Here is a 12015-nt window from a genome sequence, read left to right as displayed (position 1 = left end):
CAATCCCAGCGCACACCTTCCGGAGAAGACTACAAAGCCTGTGGACAGCGATCAGATGGGAGGCTCTGTTGTGTGAACAGACGCCTCTCGCTACGTGCTCTTCGACTGTGTACAAATCGGTTAACAGTGGTTAACTCGTGTGGTTCGTATTTAGTAGTGTTGTTATGATTAGAGGTGTCTAGATTAGCTTAGCATTACGTTTACTGTTGTTCTCTAGTATAGCTGTGTTTTCTTACAGCCTGTTAACCAGTTTAGCCCTGAGCCTGTTTTTCAGGTCTCAGGCTCGAAAAGGACATTCCCAGAACAAATGACCATATCTTTCTTCTAAAAGGGTTACATTCATAATCTTTTTTCTCAAAGTAATTATAAACCTGTGAGTTGGATGTAGAAGAGTCAGAATCAATATAGATGTTTTTTTATTTTAAAGGAAATTCAGATTGAACATATTAAAAAACTGTAAATGATAGTGTCCGTCCCAAAAATATTTTGTACTTATACTAACCTTGGATGATGGGTTAGTAGACTAAAAGCTTTAGGAATCCAAAGTACAACATATAATAAGTACCTTGATCAAGATTGATGCAAAACAAGCGACATTTGACCTTTTTAGAGAGGTTTTGCAAAAAAACTCCACCTCTGAGGTGATTTGGGTGGAAATGGGGTTTTTCCCGTTTCTCTGGAACCCATTGGTCGATTTTGTTGATTGACATCTTTTTCTGACCGTTAGAGCCAATAGAATCGAAGGGGAATCTCCCCACTCACACACATGGTCAAACAAAAAGGTGGGGGCTTCGCGCACGCAGTTTTGCATCAGAGTGAAGCTGTCTCTAGGTCTGACTTCTAGAAACGGAAACACAGGTTTATTGCTCATGGATTATCAGAAATCATTCAAAGGGACACAGACACATTGGATTAACCTATGGATTAACTTCAGCATCGTTTTTATCGTTTTAATGCCATTGAAGACCAGTTTTGACCAGACTACGACACAGGTGAGCCATGTTAGCGTTTTTAGCTACCTAGCTCCATATGTTTTGATATCTGTTCTTGTTATTATCGCCGAGAGTTTGTATAATTGAGTGATAATGAGGGAACCCCTCGATTCTGTGTCCCCTCAAGATGTGAAACGATAGGTTGAGATGTGCAGCAAAGATAAATAATAAGGTTTTGTGAGTGAATTTCGGTGCAGTCATCTGTTAGCATTTTTCACTCGTTGTTAATTCAGAGGCTCAGCGTTAGCATTGTGTTGTTTTTTTTAAAAAACAAATTAAAAGGATCAGTTCGATGAGTTTCTTTCCGTTACATGGATATAACACATTCATAGTTTTATTAAATGAACATGCCCTCAGACACTGTTTCCTGCAAGATGTTGCAGGAGGCCCCGGTACTGGGGTCTCTCGGGCTTAACAGGTTCATTTGTACCACTTTGATAGTGAGGGTTGTTTTGTTGCTATTTTGTTTATTCATATCTATTTCTTTGTATTTAAGTAGGCTCCCTTATTAGAGTCCTCCCTTTGTTGGTTGCTCATTTAAACCTGCGCCCTTTGGCTCTTTTGTTTGTTTCTGGCTGCGTGCCTTCCATTTTGTTCCACCTGTTATTTAATAAACTACTTATTTACCAATTATTCAATTCCAACTGGTGTATGTTGCTTTCCTCTTCCCCTAGTTGGGACGTAACAGCAATTCTTACATCTGTTTCACTTTATCAAAAGTGTCCGTCATGGATCAGGTGTACGCTAATGCAAGGAACCCAATGAGAAACGGGGCCTTGGATCCGGATCCGGGGAGGATCGTGGCCTTCAAAGAAAAGAAGATGGGAAAAGGAGGAAAGGGCATCGGAGAAGGAGGCGCTAAGCGTTACCTCAAAGTGCCCCGTGATAACATCCAGGGCATCACCAAGCCCGCCATGCCAACAGAAAAGTGAATAATATTGTGATTAAGGCAAAGTGACAAAACGGATAATTATGGATTGCTTGACTGTATGTTGCTATCGTTCAATTGTTCTACCACCAAGATGTTTGAAGCACCAAGTCAAATAAGAAGGCACGTTTTAGATTCATTTCAGTCAACCATTTCCCTAAAGAATATGACATCAATCTCATACGGAACAATTGTTATGATGAAGAATATGCTTAAGACCTCCTGATCATTAAAAATGTACAAAACTCATGTAAGTATTATTGGTGATTTCTATCATATTGTATTAGCTTGAAACAGAACTTGTTCACAGTTATGATACGTCTCTAAACTGTGGGTACAAAGAGGTGCATTTTGTTATTAATATGTACTTTAGACTATTTCAACTACACCATGTTCGATTCAGTGTTTATTTAGTAATTTAAATAATGAGTGTCACTTATGCTTTCCTATAAAACAGATAGAGCTTAACATTTGGTCTCTAGTGATCACCTGTCACCAAGAACTCAGCCAGTCTCATCCAAACAGGAGTGTGTTTGCAGATACCACAATAACCTCTATTTCATCCACATGTAATCATAAGAGCTGATTCTACTCAAGGCTTCTAAACGAACACTTACTCTCCCCTCTCTCTCTCTCCCCTTTCACTTACTCTCCCCTCTCTCTCTCTCTCTCTCACTTACTCTCCCCTTTCTCTCTCCTCTCTCACTTACTCTACCCTCTCTCTCCCCTCTCTCTCTCTCCCCTCTCTCACTTACTCTCCCCATACAAACAATACAAAGGAAGTTATATTGTATATTTAAGCATTTAGGAGAGAAACTAGAGAATGCATTTCCTGCAGAAAATGCGTGTGAATGCTGTAAACTGTGAACATTTGTGGCTGAATTTAGCTGAAAATGCAGAAAAAGCTGAATATGTTATTCGCTGAATGGTAGCTGCTTTTAGCTACAAAAACCAAGTCAGTGTGTTGCTGAACTTAGCGGAGAAATGCAGAAAAGTGAAATGATTTGAATGAAATGGTTACGGCTCAAATGCATTGCAATGATTTAGTTGAACACTTGAAAGTCAAATGTTAAACTGGAAGAGTAGGAAAAATTGTGAAAAAGATTAATATTTAAAAGAAAAGGTTTAAAAAAGGTATAAACAACAACATGTATAGCCTGGATGTCCTGAAATAGCTGAATAATGTAATAGTTGAATGGTTTCTGCAGCTGAAAATAGGCTGAAGGAGTTAAATATCAGATGTAAGTAGTAGTGAATGAATTTGTATTAAGATGAGAAAAGAAAGTAAAAACACTTTGAAAAGCAGCAGAATATTTTAACTGCAAACTTTTGAACTAAAACCATACGTCACCAATAATGCATAAAATATGTGGAACCTGTTGAAGTCAGTATGAAGTCTCCATCAGACAGAAAAGAATAGGCTGAGACAGACTGTTAAAGTCCAGTCTGTTAGTGTTTGTTTCTGTGCTGAGCACCTACTCATAACAAATAATCATAACACCTGTGTGAGCCCAGAGATCAAAGGTTACCATGGTGACGACGTTATCAAACACCTGTGTGCAGAGATCAAAGTTAAACAGCATTCACACTAATAATAATAAGAAGATGATTGAAGAAAAGAAGAACAATAGTGGAATGCTGTAAACAGCTAAAAAGCTAAAAGGCCTCTCAGACGCTCTTCCGTTTACCGTAGATACACGGATTCAGGATAAGATCACTTCACACTTCTTCTACTGGTTATACAACTACATTTTTCAATGCCCCTTTTCCACCAAACCGGTTCCAGGGCCGGTTCCGGGCTTGAGCCTGATTAAGATCTGGTTTTTCCTGTTTCCACCGAACTGGACCTGAACAATAACAGTTCTTGGCGAGTACGGAAAATAAAAGTTGTAACAAGCAGTAGAGCTCAGCAAAGTGACTAGAACACGACCAAACTTTTATAAAAAAAAACACACTTATAAAATGTCCTTATATGCGGGTGATCTACTACTGTACTTGGACCAGGTACAGACTACGCTTCCTAATCTGTTAAATATCTTTACCCAATTTAGTTCAATATCTGGTTACAAGATCAATTTGAACTAGAGAAGGCAATTCCTGAACAGATTGCTAGTGGGAATGCTTTATGCTGAAAAGCTGACGCTGAACTGCTATGCTGAAATGTAATGTGTAAGAAGAAAGTGAAGAATTTAGATTGAAACGATACATGAACACTGGGGGCTTGAATGTGTGATGAGAGAAGAAAAGAAAGTGAAAAGGCTTGGAAAAGCAGCCGAATATTTGAACTGCAAACTTTTGAACTAACTTGATGGCGAATGATCTGTCGCCATGGCAACGGCATTTGATGACATCCCATAATACGCTTAGATGTGTTGATGGCTGCATCGTTACCAAACCTGTGAAGTTTTGGGCCGTTTGGAGCATTTTCACTGAAGTTATGAGAAAACCATGTTTCATGGCGAGCATTGTGTTGCCACGGCATTTGAAGAAATCTCAAAACTATAAGGGTTATAAGAGTTATAGCAATATCGTGTGTTATTGCGAGGGATGCGTTGCCATGGCAACAGCTTTTGAGGAAAACTCACTATTGGCACATAGACATGTTGAGGGCTGGACCATTAACCATTATCTGAAGTCTGGTGCTGTTTTGACCCTTTTCATAGGCGTTACGACAACATCGTGTTTTATGGCGAGGGATGCGTTTCCATGGAAACAGCATATGGTGAGGTGTCAGACTTGACGTAGAGCTGTTGAGGCATGGAGAGGTGATATACAGGTGAAGATTGGGGACGATCGGACAGTGTCCATTGGAGTTACAGCGACATCGTGTTTTATGGCGAGGGATGCATTTCCATGGAAACGGCATATGAAGACACCCCATAATTGACGTAGAACTGTTGAGGCATGGACCATTAACCATTATCTGAAGTCTGCTGCTGTTTTATGGCGAGGGATGCGTTGCCATAGTAACACCATATTACGTAACATCAGATTTGATTTAGAGCTGTTCAGGGCCACAGTGTTAACCATCATGTGATGTCTTGTGGCGTTCTGAGCATGTCAGTTGGAGTTATGACATCATCGTGTTCCATGACACAGGTGTTCATATTTGAGCTAACGACGTTATGAAAAACACCTGAGCTTGAGCCCAGAGATCAAAGGTTTCCATGGTGATGTGCAGTAATCAGTGAGAGGAGAGCCTTTCCATTGTTCTGAATGAGAGATGAACCTCTTACATGTGAATGTTTTGTTGAAGAACCGTAACAGATATCGGTGAAATTTCAAAGCGTGAAGCATGTCAAGGAACTTGAGTATCTGAAGTGTGCTTTTTGTGTACTTTTGGGTTAATAATGTGGCCTTTTTGGCAGATTAACTAAAGGTGTGCGGCTGCTGCTGTGAGGAAAGAGCAGCCTGAATGTACAATGGGCTTTAATGGAGACATGTTGAAAGTTGTTGTCACTTCACGCCCTCAAGAGGCACTTTGTTTAATTTTTTTGGTTAATTTTATTTTTTTTTTCAAGCTACGAGAGGTTTTCCTACGTTTCTCATGAACAATTAAGTCTCAGGAGTGTAGGGTTTGAGAATTATGGCAGGTTAAAAAAAAAATATGAAGGCAAATTTCAAGCTGTCCTCCACTCTAGCTGTTACATCGAGCACTCTAGCATTAATGAGCTACGCAATGCACACTAATGTTAAAATCTGAAGAAGGCCTCTTTACCAAGTTCCAAACTAAGTTAAATATCTCAAAAAGTGTAAAAGATATACAGGTTTTATAGCTGAAGGTCTAAGAATCATTTTAAAGTTGGAATGAAGTCTCTAGCTGAAAGTATTTGGAAGGAGTAGCTTTTGGCGCACGGTGTAGGTAAAAGAGGATTTGAAGGTTCCTCCCACACGTTTAGAAAAAGAGTCTAAAAAGCTGAATATTTCAAAAAGTATAAAACATTTTGAAAAACTTTTGTAAGTTAGTGCCCATTTCTGATTGTTTAAACGTTTCAGCCAAACAAAAATATAAACAAATGTAACCTCACAAAGAAGAAAAACTAATTTGGGCTGAAAATGTTTTGCCACTGTCAGCAGTAATGATTTAAATAAATTAATCTGAATCTAAATGTAAATTATTCAAGCTCGTATTTCATCACCACATACTTTGTACTTCACTTAGTGCTGCGAGTCATCTCCCTCATGATGTTTTAGTTTCTAAAAAATATATATCATTTTATATTAGTACACCAGACGTGCCCATTGGCCAACATGGGCATTACATGTTAGTGTGTCGAAATAACTTCTTATTGCGCACATTTATCCAAAAACTTGCTTTGTATTTTAATTCATATCCAATGTTGCACTCCCACTAAACTATGCTCTGAGGCCCAATGGTGGGGAGTAGCTGCTGTAAAGTATCTAATTACATCACTTGTTAGACGCTTTTATCCAAAGCGACTTCCATACTCAATACTGTGGACAATCCCCACAGGAGCACTTTGTGGTGAAGTGTCTCAGGGACACAACGACTTGCAGTGGGGTTTGAACCTGTGACCCCCTGATCCCAACACCTACAGACAACCCACTACGCCACACGCCTCCATGTCTTATTACTGATAAGAGACAAGGACCTTTGAGGAAGGATTAGAAAAAGAGAACAGAGACAAGCAGAGAGCACCTTGACTGTCATTTCACGTGTTAGATAAAACCCACAATTTAAAGATTCCCTTCTTTTCAGTAAGTTAGTTTCTGTCTCCAAAATTACCATGTGTAAAAGTCTCAGGAGAAGCAACACGACGGAGAGACTACTTAAGGCTGCCTGTTAGTTAGCGGTAGTGATGGCAGTTTGACACTGAAGCTTCGAACGGAGCTTCAACCCTGGACTTCCTATTCCATAGAAGCAGTGCTTCGAAGCTTGCTTCAAATCACGTGACATGTGACGTCCGAAGCAGCAACTGCTTCAAATCACGTGACATGTGACGTCCGAACCAGCAACTGCTTCAAATCACGTGAAATGTGACGTCCGAAGCAGCAACTGCTTCAAATCATGTGACATGTGACGTCCGAACCAGCAACTGCTTCATTTCCTGAATGAATCAACTCACTGGTTCGCCGTCCAATCAGGTGATTCAATGCACTGCCTCGTCTCGATTCTGACAGGTGACAGGTTGAAACAGTTTCATATGTGAGCGCTTCAACACTTTATAACCGCTCTAAACAATGCGCAATGTGTGGGTTGTTGTCGTAGTTTGCATTGTTGCTGTTGAGTTGTCGTTGGCATTGCATTTGAATTGGATCATTATAGAGGAAGCCAGGAAGAAAAATAGGTCGTTCTGGCTCGTGAAACACTTCGAAATGTGGAGAAGTTGTGAACAAAAAGACAATGAGTAATATAAAAACACTTCGATGGTCTAAGGAATTAATAGCCCAGTGGATAGAGCCGGCGGCCAGGAAGCGGCGATATCCTCCGCGCAGCTGGTTCAAAGCTCGGAATAGTTAAACTTGTAATCATTGCTTTTCAACTTTAATACTTTAATAACTGATAAAAGGCCCTCTCCGCCCAAAATGTCAAGCACTCTCTAGTCTCTTCTCAATAACCCAATACACACTATTATCAATCTTTAATTGCAAATAGAACATGATATTCAGCCTGTGTGTGTGTGTGTGTGTGTGTGTGTGTGTGTGTGTGTGTGTGTGTGTGTCGAATATTTTTCAAGGCAAAGATACGTGAAACCCACTGCAGCCTTGCACTTCGCCAGGAGAGGTCACTGTAACTGAAGCTTCGAGAAATGAACGTATTTCCGACACAATTGTCCAAGTGGTTCGACGCTTCATTCAAAGCTTCATTTTGCCATCACTAGTTAGCGGACTAATTAGGCTAGCGAATCATAGCAGCCGATATCTCTCTCTGGAGTCATATATCCTTCGTTTCAGCAGAATACATACCAGGCACAGACAGGCCATATAAAGCATTACGCAGTTGTAAAACATAATACCTGTTAGACACTGTTACCTGCCGTGTTTTGTGTGTGTGTGTCTCTCTCCCTCTCCCCCTTCTTCTTCTTCTTCTTTTCTTTAATGGCGAATCGCTTCCACTTGGAGCATATATCGCCACCTACTGTTTAGTTATTAAATGTTCATACTAAATCCTTGTCCTCAGACCAGTGCCTCTCCCCCTTCTTCTTCTTCTTCTCTTTTTAATGGGCCCCTCTCTCCCCCTGATTGTCTCCCTCCAGGTGCAGCCTCTCCCCCAGGTCCTCCCAATCCCCAATGAGGGCCTCCATAAAGGACCTGAGGAAGGCTGCAGTCTCTCTCTTCCTTCTCCTCTGGCTCCATGTGCAGCATGTGTGGGACCTGTTAGGTTAACCTGTGTTCATTGTTAGCTGTGCTCAGGATTACCTTTGTGTATTGTTTACTTTGGTCACTTTCTTTTAGGAGAAAGTTGTTCTTAGTTTACCTTAAGTTTGCTTTGCAAATTGGCTGATGAGCCTCTTTTTCTTTTATTAATTAAAAATCACCTTGTGGCTTCACAAATCAGTTTCCTCTCCTTTTTTCTCTCGTCCGGCTAATTAGTATTTTGTTATTTCCCTTTCATAGTCAAAGTCAAAAGTCAGCTTTATCGTCAAATATTACTACATGTGTTACACATCCAGAAAAGGGTTAAAGTCCAGGACCATTTGGGGCAGGGGGTAGAGGAGGGAGGCAGGGTGGAGAGTTCAGGGGAGAAATGTCAGAGAGGGAGAAACTTGCGTCGTTTCCCTGTCAGGGAAATGAGACGTCCTTTCCTCCGTCACGTGAAGCGACGTCCGTTTGTGATGACGCCGCACAGCTGATCGTCTGACAGCAGCTCTGTCCCCGTTGTTCTCTGTCACTTAGTGTTATGTCACGGTTTTAGTTTTGTCTGTCTGGTAATGGGTTTTGTTTGCTGTCCTGTTCTCCCTGTCTCTTGTTTTCCCTCCTGTGTCTGATTGTCTCATTGTGTTCACCTGTTGCCCTTGTGTTTCTGCCTCCCTTACCCAGCTGTGTCTCGTCCTGTAACACCCCTCTCTGTATTTAGTCTTGTCTTCCCCTGTGTGCCTTTTCGGTTCATTGTTTTTCCTGTCTCCCTCCATGTCAGTTTTTTGGTGTTATTGTAACTTTGTGCAACCTGTGTTCTTCATGCCTTGTTTGTTTGTGTTCATCGGCTTTTGGAATAAAGCTCGCCTTTTTTTTATAGAGTTTTTTTTGCCTTTTTGTATTGTCTGCATTTGGGTCCTACCTTTTCCACAACCTTAACATTTTGACAAACACCCCCCCGCCTCTGTTAGTACACATTTACCGACATAAACATGTATCATCTGTTGTAGGCCCAAATAAATACAATTAAATAAGAACTTATTCTCAAAAACATAAGATAAAATAAATAATTGAGAGAAGAAAAAAGAGATATGTTAACTATTGTGATGTGAATGGGCCTGCATGGGTGCTGATTAACTGAACTGGAACAGGTGTGTTAATCAGCGGAGGGTCTCACAGCTGAGAGAGAAAAGGCAGGGGGGAACTGTGAATGGAGGTTGGAGGACGCTACATGTGACTCGGCACTCTTTTGGTGGGAGGGTGTCGTTCGCAGCGGATAGAGCTGCCGGCGACGAAGCAGCCAGCGCAGGATAGACGTTCGAGTGTCAGGAGCGGGAGGTCTACCTCCTATAGATAGTCAGGGCCGGGGTTTTAGTGAGTGCGAGCCGCGATCCCTCCTTAAGCACGGCGGTGCCCAAGCAACACGGACACCAGCTGCAGTGACTCAGTTCACGTCGTCCAGCAAAGCCGATCCCTGGGGAGTTGGATGGCGTCCAAAGCGTAGACCCCGGGGGAGGGTCTCGCCAACTGGCGAGTTACGTATATATTTATATTGTTGTATGTCTGATCTTTTAGGAGTATTTTAGAGTCTATATGGAGGGAGAGCAGCAGGGGAGAGGCTACCACGAGTAGGAGCTCTCGCCCTAGTGTGTGTGTGTGTGTGTGTGTGTGTGTGTGTGTGTGTGTGTGTGTGTGTGTGTGTGTGTGTGTGTGTGTGTGTGTGTGTTCGCGTGCCGGCCTCCGGTAGAGGGTGTTCGTGTGCCGTGCTAAAGCTATTAAACTAGCCCTGTTTGAAGTGTATAAAGTGGGCTCCACAGCCTAGTGGGGGTTCCTTGTGTCCCGTGGACTCGCTTCCTCTCTTGTTCTCTCCTCTCCTCTTATCTGTTAACTATTGTTGTAATAAAGATTGTCCTATATTTTGTACATAGCTGTCTCTGTATTTATTGGAAGGTTCAGACATAATGTTCCCACCACACCTGAGTGAATCCAACATATATTACACTATCAAAACCCAGTTAGATTAACATTCATTGGATTGCACACTTTGTTTGTTTGTGTGGATATGTCGCAAATTCATATTTTAAATAGCACTTAATGACTGACTGAATGGAAATGACAATAAATGTAAGCAGCGTCTCACTTCGGTGTCCCCTGTAATACAGTGACGGGGAGGGGCCCTGACCCACCGTCAACATGTGACTGGTTTGGAGTGAGAACGTGTTTGTAGTACGCCTGATACTGCCAGCATGTTTTGATGTAACCTCATTTGGAGATGACTGACTTCTTCTGCCCTCACACTGATCTTTACAGAGAGCCTCCTCTCAGCATTGAATGGATGTTAGATCAGCAAATTCAGTTTCGATGCAAGAAAAGCATTAAAGTACTTATGACTCACATCATGAGTGTGCCTCTTCCTCCGTGCAGCTCTCCGTCCTGAAGCTGGCTCTTCTCCTCCTGCTGGCAGCTAAGCGCCACTGCGTGTTACTATTTTAAAGCACAATTTAGAATTTTAAAAGGACGCTAAAGACAAGTATTTACACCAAATGGAAGTGAGTAAATGTACCACAATAACCTCTATTTCATCCACATGTAATCATAAGAGCTGATTTTACTCAAGGCTTCTAAACGAACACTTACTCTCCCCTCTCTCTCTCTCCCCTCTCTCTCTCTCTCCCCTTTCACTTACTCTCCCCTCTTTCTCTCTCTCTCTCCTCTCTCTCTCCCCTCTCACTCTCTCCCCTCTCTCACTTACTCTCCCCTCTCTCTCCTATCTCTCTCCCCTCTCTCTCCCCTCTCTCTCTCTCTCTCCTTTCACTTACTCTCCCCTCTTTCTCTCTCTCTCTCCCCTTTCACTGACTCTCCCCTCTCTCTCTCCCCTCTCTCTCTCTCCCCTCTCTCACTTACTCTCCCCTCTCTCTCCCCTCTCTCTCTCTCCCCTCTCTCTCTCCCCTCTCTCTTCCCTCTCTCTCTCCCCTCTCTCTCTCCCCTCTCTCACTTACTCTCCCCTCTCTCTCCCCTCTCTCTCTCTCCCCTCTCTCTCTCTCCCCTCTCTCTCTCTCTCTCTCTCTCTTTCTCCCCTCTCTCACTTACTCTCCCCATGCAAAGGAGAAAAACTAGAAAATGCATAACTCTTCATCCTCCACCTGCCTCTGAACTCTCTCCCCTCCCCCTCTCTCATCTCTCTCCCCTCTCTCCCCTCCTCTCCCCTCTCTCTCCCTCCCCTCTCCCTCCCCTCTCCGCTCTCTTTCCCTCCCCTCTCCCTCCCCCTCTCCGCTCTCTTTCCCTCCCCTCTCCCTCCCCTCTCTCTCCCTTCTCTCCTCTCTCTCTGTCCCCTCTCTCCTCCCTCTCCTCTCTCTCCCCTCTCTTTCCCTCCCCTCTCCCTCCCCTCTCTCTGTCCCCTCTCTCCTCCCTCTCCTCTCTCTCTCCCCTCTCTCCCCATCTCTCTTTTTTTAATTTTTTTTTTTAGAAAACTTTATTTTATATTATTTGGGCAGTACATGATATACAAAGGTTACATTAATAATACACATAAAACTTTAACACAAATTATTCAAATAATATAAGTTATAGAAATAACATAAAAGCTAAAGAAAACACTTTATACTAAACGCAATTGTTACATCGGTTTCACTTCATCAAAAGTGGCCTTCATGGATCAGGGGTCCGGTTCACATGAAGTTCACCCAATGGACCAAATGGTAAACAAGGCGTGGGTCAGAAGAGCTTTGGAAAGGGGATCCAGAAGAGGGAACACGTGAACGTTCAAGTGAGGAAGAT

At 42.4% G+C, this 12015-nt stretch overlaps 1 long non-coding RNA gene across 1 annotated transcript; it reads left to right on the top strand.

Annotated features, from left to right (window-relative positions):
• Positions 1-6: 6 nt before the first annotated feature.
• LOC307025583 lies at positions 7-8436 on the top strand. Its single transcript, XR_013804202.1, has 2 exons — positions 7-142; positions 8139-8436. It is a non-coding gene; the product is annotated as an uncharacterized lncRNA (long non-coding RNA).
• The last annotated feature ends 3579 nt before the right edge of the window (positions 8437-12015 follow it).

This window comes from Notothenia rossii (assembly GCF_949606895.1).
Source record: "Notothenia rossii genome assembly, contig: scaffold_669, whole genome shotgun sequence".
In the NCBI taxonomy this organism is placed as follows: Eukaryota; Metazoa; Chordata; class Actinopteri; order Perciformes; family Nototheniidae; genus Notothenia; species Notothenia rossii.
This window is presented reverse-complemented; position numbering and strand designations above follow the sequence as displayed.